Source organism: Syngnathus floridae, chromosome 6, assembly GCF_059516105.1.
Source record: "Syngnathus floridae isolate MCC-2025c chromosome 6, RoL_Sflo_1.0, whole genome shotgun sequence".
NCBI classification, from domain to species: domain Eukaryota; kingdom Metazoa; phylum Chordata; class Actinopteri; order Syngnathiformes; family Syngnathidae; genus Syngnathus; species Syngnathus floridae.
In genome coordinates, this window is record NC_142418.1 from 14,816,410 (window position 1) to 14,830,229 (window position 13,820).

Below are 13,820 nucleotides of genomic sequence, written 5' to 3' on the forward strand. Positions count from 1 at the left end.
CTCCGAGCGCCCTCGCCGGGGACGCAAGAAGCATCCGCACCAGATAGTCGGTGCGTGCATGTGGGCACGTTTGCGGTGAGATAGGATTTCCGGGAAAGTGTTTCTTTGAGAAACATGGCAGCGTGGTCAGATGTGGCAGGAAAGCACATTTCTAATTAGGTTCATCAGTGAAGTCTTCTTCTTCCCGTAAAACATCAGAGACGAGGCTGTAATCATTACTGCGGCCAAAGCTTGCCGATGCTTCAAAGACAATAGAGGGGAGGCGGCTACATCCCGACCTGCGCAGTCGTCAGCTGTGATGGATTTTAGGACTCGATTAGTCTCCTTGCAGATAATGGGAGGGTGGCGGGTTAACACCGTCGTCTACATAAAATGGGGTCCAAAAATCCCTATCATTTGATATGCTGCGATAATCCAAAGATGGAAACAAGGAAATAATATGACCTAAGATACACAGTTAGTGGCTGCAGTTGATCATCATCCAATCCGTGTGGGGTAAAACAGAGCGAGCTCGGATTCTGGACGGATTCGACTGAAGGAGAGTTCAATATCGAGTGAGCAAACATCTTCAGTCAGATATTCCATTCCGAGCCAAGAGTGAGTTGGTCTGCTCTAACTCAACTCCAATTGGGTCTGATGACTCACTGTACGAATGGAAGGACCCCGCTTTGCAATGGTGGTCAGTTCTCCTGGTACTGAGAATTAGGAGGCTGAGGGTCGTCCTACCCCAGCCAGGGCCTCAAGACTACTGACTCCTCTTTCCAGGCGTCCTACTCCTCGTTCCACAACAAAGGCGTACAGAATACAAGGAGTATTTGTGATACCTAACGAGTTTCTTCCCATCGTTTAAAAAATAAATTATGATGGACAAATTTCACAACTGCACGAGAGTAATTCTGCTCTGCATCAGGGAGTGTTTACCAAGTGAGATTTTGCTCAAGCCCAACAGATGGCAGACCTCTCCAGCACAATGCAGCACCAGGCAAGCACCTTCAACAATGCCCTTTTACTGCGCAGCGGCCTCCTGAACATTACTATGCTGCTACAAAAGCTTGCCAGAGCATCCAAACGAGTACAACTCAATTTCTGAGGCAAAAAACTCACCCCCTAAATGTTCCAACCATTGCCAGAGAGTAAAATCTGAATTTATTAAGATGTCTTACCAAAATAGCACGATGGTCATTCAAGAATTTGACTGTTTGACAAATGTTGCAGTGATCCAAGAGGTTTATACGGCTGTATGATGCAGAAGCCTTGCTGGGGTTTAAGTTGACAGACACTCCAGAAAGAAGGAGGGGGGAAACACACACGCACACAAAGCACACAAGTGTGTCCTCCCATAACTTATACATTTGAAAAGTAACCATTTACAGTCATTACTGAGCTCAACTTGTTGCCAGAGTACACAGTGGATCCGTCCCACTCGGTAACATGGAGCTGAGGTGTACTCATGAAAATTCAGTGTGCAGTGGCTCAGTCAGAAATGCTCATGTGGATGCATACCACGGTGAAACACATCTAACCACATGACACACAACATGATGGACACCTAAATGGCTCTATGGCCATTCACTTGTCACAATTTGCGTCCTCGTGAGGATGAGAAGCATATTGTTTATTCAGGGGGGAACACACATGCAATGAGTCACAGTCAAATTAAAATATGGGCGCATAAAACTTCAATAAAAAGCAATGTTTTCTGGAAAAGAGCGGCTAGCTGTTTTTGGAATGTTTATCATGATTTTGTTTTGACTTTTTTTATTGCCACATGTTCCCCATTTGATGCATTTCAAATGTACGGTATTAAAGCAACAACGTGTGGGAATTTGACCTTAAAATAACAGCCTTGAAATGATGTGACACTTCACTGGCTTGTAATAAGGAACATTGTGTGTCATTGCTGATGTTGACCTCAGATCACCTTTCGAACTGGGCTATGATATTGGCGGACCAGCCAGGACACCTCTGAGGTTAATGCCAGTTTTTTTTTTTACTCGCTTGAGGCAAACAACATTCATAACTTATACTCCTTGCAAATGTTTTTGTATTCTCTTTTTCTGTGTGTAATGAGACGCTCTATAAACGATGCGAGCGAATCATACAAAGGGCAGCCATCGCTAGCTAGCTAACCGCACAGTGCAATTGCACTAGATAACCACTGATACAAATGGAGGCGCTCAAATTCTTTAAATGACTCATGACCTAACAGTTGACTCAGTAAGTACTTCGTGGATCAACGCTACAGCCCACAATGACTGTTTTCATTACATACGTAACGCCCAACACGCTATTTGTGCTTTCACTGCTCGGGCATTTGCTGTGTCTGCAAAGTGTTGTTTTGTCTGCGATAAAGTACACATAACATCACCATCACCACTCAGTGTAGACACCTTGAGCTGTCTTCAAGTGTCATCTGTTGCGAACAAAATAAGACTAGCTAAAAAGAAATAAAACAATAACTTTCACTATTCAGATTTGCCTTTGTCCGCACGGTCTATCAAAGTGTTGCCCTGGTATTAGCAGGGTTAAGACAAAGTGGAGGTCATTTAATGGTTACCGTAGCGATGCCACCTCCATCTGCTGACTTTGCAAGCCTCCTTTGAGAGCAAAACCTAGTGGGGTCCACTTCAGGACCACATGGCTTGCATCGTCCATTAAAGGAAAATCTTCTATCCTCACAATCACATCAGAGGTTGTAATTGTCCCAAGTGAGTCCATGCTACATAATGACCCCCCAAGCTACACTCCCTAGTTTGAGAACCAATGCATTTAACTATGACATCTTCGCCCCATGAGTGTGACATTCATAGAGCCCCCTGTCGTGTACATGTCTTACCAGCTTGTTGCGGTAAAGCTGCAAGCAGATGCTTCCGATAAGACAGTTAAGCCAGAGGAGGCTCTGGAAGCCATTGATCTTTGGGCTCCATATTGTGCCAAGGCTTTCGCTCTTTCCCTTAACCCTCTTTGTTGTGGTCGCTGGGACAATTGGTTACAGCCTTGTCCCTTGCTACAAAACGCTATTAAAGGCAGGATCCAGTTACTGAGAGTGGAGGGAAATATCTATAGGGGAAATTGACTTCAGAAAATATTTCTATACACATTGTCCCAATCACATGCAACACTGCTGAGACGATGAAAAAATTAGCTGTAACTTGATGATTGCTCTTCAGATCAATTCCAGATAGTGCCGTGCCGAGTATTTGCTAACGGGGACCGTCTTCATTTAAGACTTATTTAGACTTAAGCTGCTACTTACCACCACTGTCGGAACCCAAAACCCGGACTTACTGTATTCTGTTATACTCGCATGCATATTAAACGTCTGCAGGAGGACATCGGGGGTACTGCGCCAAAACCCACACAACATGCAAAGTCCACACAGGAAATCCTAAACCAAGATTTGAACCTTGAACCTTAAAATTTTGAGCGAGAGATGCCAACTATGAATCCATCATGTTGCCCCAGGTGGAAGATATTTCCCCTTGCTCACGCAACTCATTCCTGCAAACTGCTGTCATTCTTTACCGATTAGAAAATTTGCACCTCCCGCAATTGTTTGCACTGTAATAAAACTCAGGCCTTTTGGTGTCTCTCGGATTCCTGAGTGATGACGGCACTTTGCTTTTTAGAGCTTGCGGCCGTTCGCCGTGGAAAATTTAGCTCGTCGAAAAACTACCGTAGCTGTTTTCATTCGGGTGTCTGCGGGATAAAATGAAGAATAATAGAAGGAGTCTCGCCGATGATGTTCGCCCTGCCACAATTAGGAGCAGACCCGCTGAGTGTTGGAGAAGACGCACGACGGAGAGAAGCAGCCTCTGCCATCGCCTATGAGACGTGACAAAGAAGGCGGAAGATTCCAGCCCAGAAAATGTCATCTTAATGGCCTATATTGTTCTGTCTCATTCATCACACACACATTCCTTCTTTATTAAAGTAGATCCATTATACCCAGTTGACCTCTGTTCCCCCTTTCCCCATTTGTCCACAGCTCATACTGCACTTAACTCAACCATGCCAAAGTTTTTTATTAGGGGTTCACCATCATCCAACTATGCTAAAATTGCTACTTAGCTGTAAAGTGTTTAAAAGTTGCATGTCGGGTATAGCTTGAATTCCAGGATACATTGATTTTATTCATCGCTGGAATGAATTGCAGACATTTCACCATCGGCTACGCCTCAAATATGGCTCCTCGTACAATCGAAGGCTACGTAGCCGCCATATTTATGCTAGCAAGGCAGCCATATTGTGATAGGAACGGTCGTCCGTCATTTCTAGCTCGTAAAACCAATCAGACGTTGACATGCCTTGCTATGGGTGGTTTCAATTGCACAAGGAGATCCACATGTGCTCGTGATCTCATCCTATCAGACTGTCAAAAGTTGTGCGTTTAATTGATCACTTCTGCTCGGGCACTGGATGCAATACAGCTGACGGGTTATTCTTTTCATGCTCACCGAATGGCCAAAGGGTTGATGAGGCTAAAAGTGGTTCATGTCCCAGAGACTCCCTGTAGCACCACTTGGAAAAGCATCAGCACACAAGTGGTGAAAAGAAATCAAGTCCAAATATTTCATTTCTGTCCTTGAATCAGTACTTATACAAGTATCTGTACTTCTGCTCGAGTACACGTGCTGCCTTTGATTAAGACACACTTGCAGAGTTAACCGATCTCTGTGTGATGACTTTTGCATATGACACCACACTTGTGGCTTTATTATTTTTTTTAAACACAATTATCACTCAAGACTATCACGGGCCTCTCTCAGCACATTGATATCCTTACGGCTCTGCTCCACCAGTGCGGATAAAAAGCTCCATTTGGCCACATGGATTAAAACCATCATTTGATTTATCTGTATTGTTGCACAAGCCATCCAAATTGTACGCCTCAGGCTTCAAAAACTCTCCTCATTGTCGTATTCGGGATGCGAGAGCAATCAGAAGTTGCTGACTGACATCTGCAGTGCAACCTCGCTGGATGCTTGGCGATACGCTCCAGTGTAGAGAAGAATCCATCAATTTAATGGTGCTGACACCTTCCACTCAAAAGTTGAAGGCTGGCCCACTTTAACACTGCGCTGTCTTTTGGCAAGTCGTAGATGTGTAAAAGAACTTGGCGTATTCCCCCCATACAGAGGCCCAAGATGCGTAGTCACTTTATTGGGCTTCTGTTGGAGGGCAATCCTTTATATAAACCAAAAATGCATATTGGCCAATCATCCATCCATCTAAAGTGCTTAACTTAATTAAGGTCATGGGTGAGCTGGAGCCTATCCCAACTGACTTTGGATGGGTCAAAAGTCATCCACAGGACACACATGAGTCTACCATTCACACTGATGGAAGAGTTTGAGTCTTCAATTGACCTTTAACGGATTCTAATCCGAGAAACTCTGAAATGTGAGGCAGATGTCCTATCACCACTTTCCAAACAAACCGATGACGAATAATCAACTATTGTCGATAATGTTGAATTACCATCCGAGGCGTGAGGCAAGGACTTCGGGTTCAGCACTTGACACATACAAGACATAAATGGTTTTGAGAATTGTTTGATCTGATGTGACAATCAAGTGTGGAGAGCATAGTAGGAGGAAAGTCGTAAACACGAGAAGACATTTCAGTTACAGGAATCCCGAGTTCATTCTTTTTTTCAGACGCTGCTGTCTAACTGTAGCTAATTGTACAGTGGTCACCCACCGAGTCTAAATAGGGTGCGAGACCACACATTGCGATGCAGGAAAAGGCAAATCGTGAGCTCTCTTAACTGATTGTTTTACTTTCGGGTGATCCATCTGCTCGAGGGTCTTAAAATACACCCACTTCCATTTATTTTGATGTCTCTGCCGTGGCTGGGTTAATGAGAAATGACAGTCGGGGCCGTGTTTCATCCCAAATACTGTACAAAATGGATTCCCAATATATTTTTACATGAAAAGCTATGCCCAGCATCAAAGTGAGAGCCTTACTGATTTTGAACGTTGAAAGTTGAGTTGAAGTCTTATTGGTAAGTAGATCATGTCTGAAGCATTTTCAAATTACAGTATTATATATTTTTTGGGGGGGACCAGACCATCTGGGTGACATTTTATTTAATCCCATCTTAATACACAGACATAAAATTCATTTCTGATGTCATTTTATTCATCACCCTTTGGGGAGAAGACAAGTCAAAACAATTTAAGGTGGAAAGAGTTATGTAAAACTGATTAATTTTCCAGCATTCATAAAAAGATATTTTTTTTATTTGTTTGTTTTTGTGGTTAAACAGGCAGCAGGTCAGAGTGACCCAGCAAATTTTGGCATAGCATTGAGACAAACATGCAGTGATATTGGCTGTATTGGGATATTACTTTGAAACAACACTGGGAATCCTTTTTTGGGGGAATTCTTCTGAGATACCTCTTAAATTCTGCTGCGATCCAACTAAGCAAGTATCAGCCCTCATAAAGTTTTTTGACCACGTGAATATGAGTACAAGTGATAAGGTTAATCAAAGTAATTTCGGTTTACCTTTCGTCCCCCCCTCCTCCCTTTACTCATCTCACATTGAGATTAGCTGTGGCTAGTAGGGCTTTGTGTCAAATACACAAAGTACATTCACACAAATTCTTCTCCCCACCTCGCTCTCTCCCCGGTCTGGCCCAGGAAAACCGCATGGCGGGGTCACCGCGCTCTCCCCCTGCCAAGCCAGAGCCATAATTTTGCTTTTGTTTCAGACATAAGCCTCAAAGCCTGAAATATAGAGACCCGGGCCGTAGAGGGGAAGGAAGGAGCGGACTATCCCAGCGAACCTTTTGGTTTGCGTTACGCTCCTTTCCCTGAATGTTGACGCCTGATTTGTTTATTAGGCAACGTCAAGGGGAAACTACGTCCCAACGCTGTATTCCCAGTAAGGCTTCTCCTAATGTACACACAGCTGACATTTACAATATGTGGGCCTTGGCGAAACACGCTTTCTGCCAATCACCACCTTGTGTTAAAAACAAAAGCACACACACACACATACACACGCATGCACTGGATCCTTAAGGCTACTATTGTAACAGAGCGGAGTGGAGGTGGCGTGGGAGTGTTGGACCGAAACCCCAAAACCTCAACCTCCTTTTAAGCCAAACAAAGGCGTTTTTATTTGAAAGCCTGCTAGCGCTTTATTCTGCCTTGACCTCAGGAAGTTATGCCTTTCGCTCCACTTGCACACACTGTTCCACCATAAGGAGAATCGAGACACATCGGATGGCCAAAGTGCAGTGCGGCCACCGGCCCTGACCACCTTGTTTCACAGGAAGCCGGATGCTTGGATTGGAAAAAATGGCTTTTGGATGTTCTATTGTGGTTGCGTGGATGCATTCCACGAGGGGAACAAATGTCATTTACTAGGGGTGTGACACCATTGTGGTGCCTTGAGATAAGAGTGACTCAACTGATTGGTTTTTAGAACAGATTTTTTTGCTTGACCTATTACAGGAGACTTGCGATATGAGCCAAATGTGGTGGCAGTAAAATCAACTCAACATACTTTTCAGGAAGCAGCAGTTTGGCAAATAGTGAATAGCAATCAAATGACTGCAAGTGTTTAGATTTTCAAATGAACATTTCTACATTTTCATGATCAGCGCAAGGATGATGTAAAGTTATTTCAAGAGATCACAGATTATTTGCTAAAGCTAATGTCAACAGCACATAGCAACAGGATCAACAATTAATTAATATTCTGTCACATGGTAAAATGTTCTTGTTTCCACCTGTTGCTGTACAGATAACAGACAAACAGTTTATGGTTTCAACTAATCTAAACATATTTGTGAGTAAATTTAGACCATCAATACTTGACTGTGAACTTTTTGTGACATTTTTGTTTGGTAATGTGCCGTGCGGTTTTGTGTATATTGGCTCGCCGTTTCGGGAAACTGAGCTACACCATCAAAGTCTTCCATCCTCTTAGCTATCGCTCACCATCCTTCTGCACATTACGTCCATCACGACTCCAAAGTTGTGCAGCTATCCGCCAATCCGACCTCACTCAGCAGAGTACCACAGACTAAAAGCACTTGTCCAGGCCTTTTTTTTTTTTTGATGGATCGAGTTCCTCGAAGGATGACATGTGGAAGCCTTTATTTTCGCAAGGCTTTCATGCTGACTATTTACTCTCAGTGACCACTGGCGAGTTTGATCTTGTCATTTTTGATTAGCATCCGTCTCGGAGAGTCAGCGGCACGGAGCGCATACCGTAAAGTTTTGTAATCCAAACTGAATTGACAGTAAGCAATGCGTTTGCAGTCTCTTAACATTACGCATGGAAAAACACACTCGGATTTATGCAAGGTTGATGAAACAGACGTATTATGGTAACATAATGTGCCTAGATTTACTACATGGCAACGTAAACACCGAGCGCAGATTGAAGGATTCAACCTTGACGCAGGTTGCTACCTGTTTATTTCTCGGAGGAAACCGCACAAACGCATCACATCAACATCGACGTTAGTCCGCATCGGAATTCCTTTTGAAAGCTTACAGTAAACAGAGCACTTTCATTTCACACTACCCATCTGAACAATTGCATTATTACACCAGTGGAAATGGACCCAAGCGAGACTCAGGAATGTTGATGATGATGTAAGATGACACTAAACTCAAATCTATGGAAGCCCGGAGGCCCCTGTGATCGATGGCTGGTGTTTATGCAAGCCAATCATTACAAAATACTCAATTTAACTGCATCGGTGTCAGAAAGAATTGACTAAAAATGCCCAGGATGGATTTATAAGTGCGAGATCCAGTGAGGTGGTCTGGATGATTACGATGATGTTATGAACTGCAAAATTAAAGATGATAAATTTTCTGCGTGTTCCAACTTGAAATTGCCGGTGTCGTTGCAAACACAACTTGCACAAACACATGACGGGTTGAGGCTATTTTGGTGTCTTGACAAACCTTTTAGTGCTGCCGTAGTGATGTGGCTAACAAATCACAGGCCGTCCTGAAACAACAGCGAGTGGGATTGCCTTGAGTTATAATCTGTGGCGCGTTCCAGTGCCACATTTACAATAACTTCAGTCACCCTCTTGCAAAACTATCCAGAACATGATAAATTGTCGACATATTTCAATAATTGTGCTTCTCAGAGAGAGGTTAGCTGGAGGGCTCAGATATTGTCAAGTCGAGCACGGGTACAATGCAAAGCCGCAGACCATGATTTTTTCTATGCAATTCACATAGCTGACTCAAGCCACATTGCTCTTCTTCCAGTTTCGTGGCCTTGTGGACGTCACACTGAAAAGAAGGCATCAATGCGATGAACTCCTCCAACTTGTCCCCATGTCGTTTTTGTTTTATGTGCTTCGTCCCAGACAGAAATTAGTAACAGAAGCTACGACGAGTTCATAGCCGCGCATACCGAGGCTCTTTTCCCACCAGTGTTCCAGTCTATCCGTTTCAAACTAAACACTGTTGGGTTTTTAAGAGCAGTGAAGGTGTACCTGAAGGTTAACCGCGGTGTCAGGATGTCAGCAGGATGAGGCTTGGAAAGGAAGCGGAGCTGCTGTGTAGGTGTAAGCACTTAGCATGCATGCATGCTCACGTTAGTGTCTGTGTGTAAATTATTATGTGCGTGTGTGTGAGTGAGTGTGTGGTCCGGTTATTTAGGACTTCTTCTTAAATATTGTCTTTTCCTTCCATTTGCCAGTGACTGTTTTTAGAAGCCAGGCTGGATTTTACGCTGATGTGATGCTCACAGGGTGGGAGCGGATACGGGATGTTCACTCAAAAGCAACTACACAGCGTTATCAAATCTCATTTCTATAATGCGCACAGCCACTAGGGGGCATATTTGCATGGAATTGCATAGGAACTTGTGCTATGTCAGATCAAGTCGTCTACTTTATGTGAAACACTAGAACATCAATGGCTTCAATCAATTGTTTTTTTTAACATTAAAGTTCCGCATGTATTCTGGAATAGTGGATTTTGGGTAAATTATGATCTTTGGGCACATGTGACACATTTTGCAAAGGAATTGGAAATGTTCTTACCCATAATCGACCAAGATAACGCGCTGAGTAAAGCTAATCAGTGGTACTGACACTTGGGTCTGCTCTTGGCTAAGCAGTGTATCATAATGCTACGTTGTCTGCGTTTGAACCAAAATGCTAAGGCCTGATATGATAGGTATGGTTTCCTTGTTATGACGACCCTCTTAGAGAAGGTATAATTAGAATGTGGCAACATACCTGACTGACACCATGATGCCGCAGGGGCTATGGTGTCGCCCCCCCCCCCCCTGTTGCATTTGAGTGCATTTTAGAAATACCAGAAAATATATTGGGATATAACCCCCCCATTGGGGGCTTTGTAAGAAGCGAACCACAAATCGGAGAGGGAACTCTATATTTCCAAACCGGCGTCTGTTCCCAAACATCATTAGCATTTTTGTAATATGTCGGATGAAACGCGGCTCCGTTCGCATTCTTCGTCCACATGTTCATTGCGGCTCGGAGCAACATGGTTGTCGCCAGCGAGCAGATTTATTGCTACAATAGAACAATGTGTGCAGTGAAACAATCGGACACATAATTTCTTCTGGATGTTGTGCGGCTTCAAAGGACCCTAAGCTTTTATTCACAGCCCTGCTCGATGGCTTGCAGATGTGACAGATGTCACCATGTTAGAGGAGCACACAAACTGCTGTGTCATTTACTTTGTCCAACGTCCCCACGGCACAGTGGGAAAATCTGCCAGTCGCCGACTGACACTTAATAGGCTGGCTGTGTCATTTCGCATCCAGGCCAGTGGCCATGTTTTCATGTGCGCAGTTGCGGCAGCTCGATTTAGTTTCTGCAAATGTTGTTTTTTCATCAAGTTGTCATTTTTGAAGCCACATTGTTTTCTCAAGTGTTTAAAGTTGACCACACCTCAAACACTATGCTGACAAGACATATTTTGTTCCCGAAGTTAGGGATCAGGTGAGAGGAATCAATGCAGGCGATGTGCTACCTGTGGAAACTGGCAGGCCATGCATTTGGTAACTGGGCCTTCACAATGGTCTTGCTCAACTTAATCCACTTCTTACTAGATCACGTCACAATCATAGAAATCATCACTACTATTCAAAATGCAAGTCAAACTAATTGCTTGTCCTCACAAGGGTAACGAGAGTTGGAGCAAAATCTTCAGGTGAGCAAGAAGCGCTGGGATACCACCAAGTTTCTAGTCTGGTCCTGTGACAATTTCAATGTCATGTCTTGTTAACGTCACAATCAACAGTGGAGAATGGAGAGGCTAGCAACTAGTGCAGAAGTCAAAAGTTTCAAAATGTTGTTGACGTCTGGCAACCCACTTCCAATGAATTCTTCATTCCAGCTCGTCTCTCAGCACTAACACTCTTCCCAACACACTCTGCTCTGCCAGGAACACACCTGAGCGCCTTCCTTCCGTCCTCAGGTATTTCTACTGAAAGCCATAATAAATCATTTGTCTTTTGTGTCTGCGCTTGTGTGTGATCCACTTCGTCTGGCCGTGTTTTAAGGCTAAATAAGGTGCAGGTTTCACTTTTTTTGCACGTGATCTCTTCTCCTTGTCATCACTCCGATGCCCCATTTGCACAAACTGAATGGTGCAGAAAGCTCGCAGCCAGAGACATGAGGACGGGAAGACAAAGGAAAAGGCCTCGGTCAGAATCGAGCAATGCAATATTTGGTCACTTCACATGTGTTCCTTATATCACATGTCGGTGATTTCGGTTGCGGTGAAGTGACACTGCGGGGAGGGAAAGCAAAGTGTTTATTCAAAGGGAAGAATGTGACATTTTGACCAAGATTCAGCAGCGTGGTGGGCCGTGCAAATATGAAAAGCATTCAGAGTGATAAGAGTTTCCAAAGAACATATGATCTGCGGAGAGATCACAGTCGGGGAGGGGAAGCGGTCCCGTCATCCGTCTGCAAAGTCAGGAACAATCGTTGGAATCTTCTGGTCAGAGCTTTTTGTGTGTTTGAGCCCAAGTCTTCCTGACAACCCCTTCCTCCCTGTGTCATCCCACCATCCAAGCTCAGTGGCTTGGAGCATAGGCAAAAAGTTCCTAAATCCGCTGCCTTTCTGCATTCTGGGTCGGTGGGAGTGAACTTCCTGAAAACAATGGCGCGGGCTAATCTGCGGGATTTGTTGGTGGATTTGATAAAAACCCGTGTTCTTAGCCAAAGTTTCTCTGACCTCTTGTTCTAAACTTCTCATCTCGCCGTGGACACCCCCAACCCTGCCGCCCCTCCCTCGCCCCCTGGGATGAATGGAGCGAGAGTGGATTACCAGAGGTGCTGTATCTGTAATTAAAGTCTACTCCCCCTTACATCCCTCCATTTTCAATGGCCGCATTCTCCCTTTTCTTTGGCGTGGCGACGCTGCCTTTAGTCCTAATGAAAGGGGCCACGCTGACGACTCCCCTGAGGAAAGCGCGGTGGTGTCAGGGTCATGAGTCAGAGGTCAATCCTCAGAGGTTAGGCGGAGGTTAATAAGGTGTTTTGTCACTCGAAGAAATGTCTAATCTTCCTGAGACTCAAAAGGACATGGCCATCCCCCCCAAACACACTTTCATTATCCTCTTTTGAAGCGCTTCCTCTTTGTAGTCCATCGACAAGCTGCTGTTTGTCGACAATCAATTTACGCATGTACCCCGTGAATTAAGCCCTGTCCTAAATCGGTGGATTGCATTTTTTAATGATTTCAATACTGGGTTGGAGTCGCTCTGCGAAGAAGAATGATTGGCAGCCCCCAGTAATCTCAGGTTGGGGCACTCGTAAATCAAGGCATCACTGTACTCGTAAAGTCGTGCAAATAACTGCGAGGCTTTACTTGTAGTCGTCTTTCAAAACCAGCCGTCTCATCCGATTGCTGTGGGCCAATTAAAATTCCAGCCTTTGGCCGGCTGAACTGCCACGGCTGGAACTTGCTCAGCCGCAAACGCATCTCCGCTGACAGGAGTGCGCTTGATGAGGGTATTATTTTAATGGAAAAGAGATGCCTATTCATTATGTGCACACGGCCGTCACTGAGACACAAAGAACAGATAATGACAGGAAGCGAAGGGTGGCAGCGGGCCAGGTCCACCAAGAACGTTGCCCGCTTACCAGCTGTAGGCAATAACACGGTTGCACACGTCTCATTTACATACATACACTGTCAAATATTTGATTTGTGACTTAGTTGAATACATCAGACAACATATATTCCATTTGTCTTTCAGCTGTTTGACGGTCTTGCCTGGGATTAGACGCCGATGAACTGGCTGGAGCTGAAACTGCAGAATGCATTTGGCCTCCTGACGCCCACATTTCCTGTTTACTATATTATTTTCTGCTTACTTCCTTATGGGTGGGCACTCATATCTTTAGATACATTTTTGCGTGCATGAGCGTTCCAGCATATGTGCCCTCGCTTGAAATTGATCTCGACACCAACCAGGAGCCGTGTATTCACACACACACATGCGAATATGCTCAGAGCAACTTCAACGCGACTGAGGTTTATGCGAACGCTGGCGAGTGTGTGTTTGTGAAATATGGTTGGCGACTCTTGAGGAAAGCCACAACACAAGTCAAGGCCATGTGGTGCGCCGTGCCTTGTGACGGCGAGGAATGTGACATATTGAGGGCTAACAGGCTTTTCCACAAACAACAATATGGGGAAATCCCACATTCGTGTCCTTAACATGTTTGCGAAAGAGTCACTCTGTTATTGTCTGCTGTCAAAGTGAATTACAGTCTTGAGCAAAGACGCTTTGGTCTTCCGCATAGCTCAATGGAATCCCCAGACACAGTTGGACGGAT

The 13,820-nt window shown here is 44.5% G+C and overlaps 1 long non-coding RNA gene across 2 annotated transcripts in view; it reads right to left on the reverse strand.

The window, feature by feature from the left end:
- The window catches only part of LOC148396777 (uncharacterized), a 56,669-nt gene that overhangs the window by 24,310 nt on the left and 18,539 nt on the right, over positions 1–13,820 (reverse strand). The gene's annotated exons all lie outside the window — the stretch shown is intronic.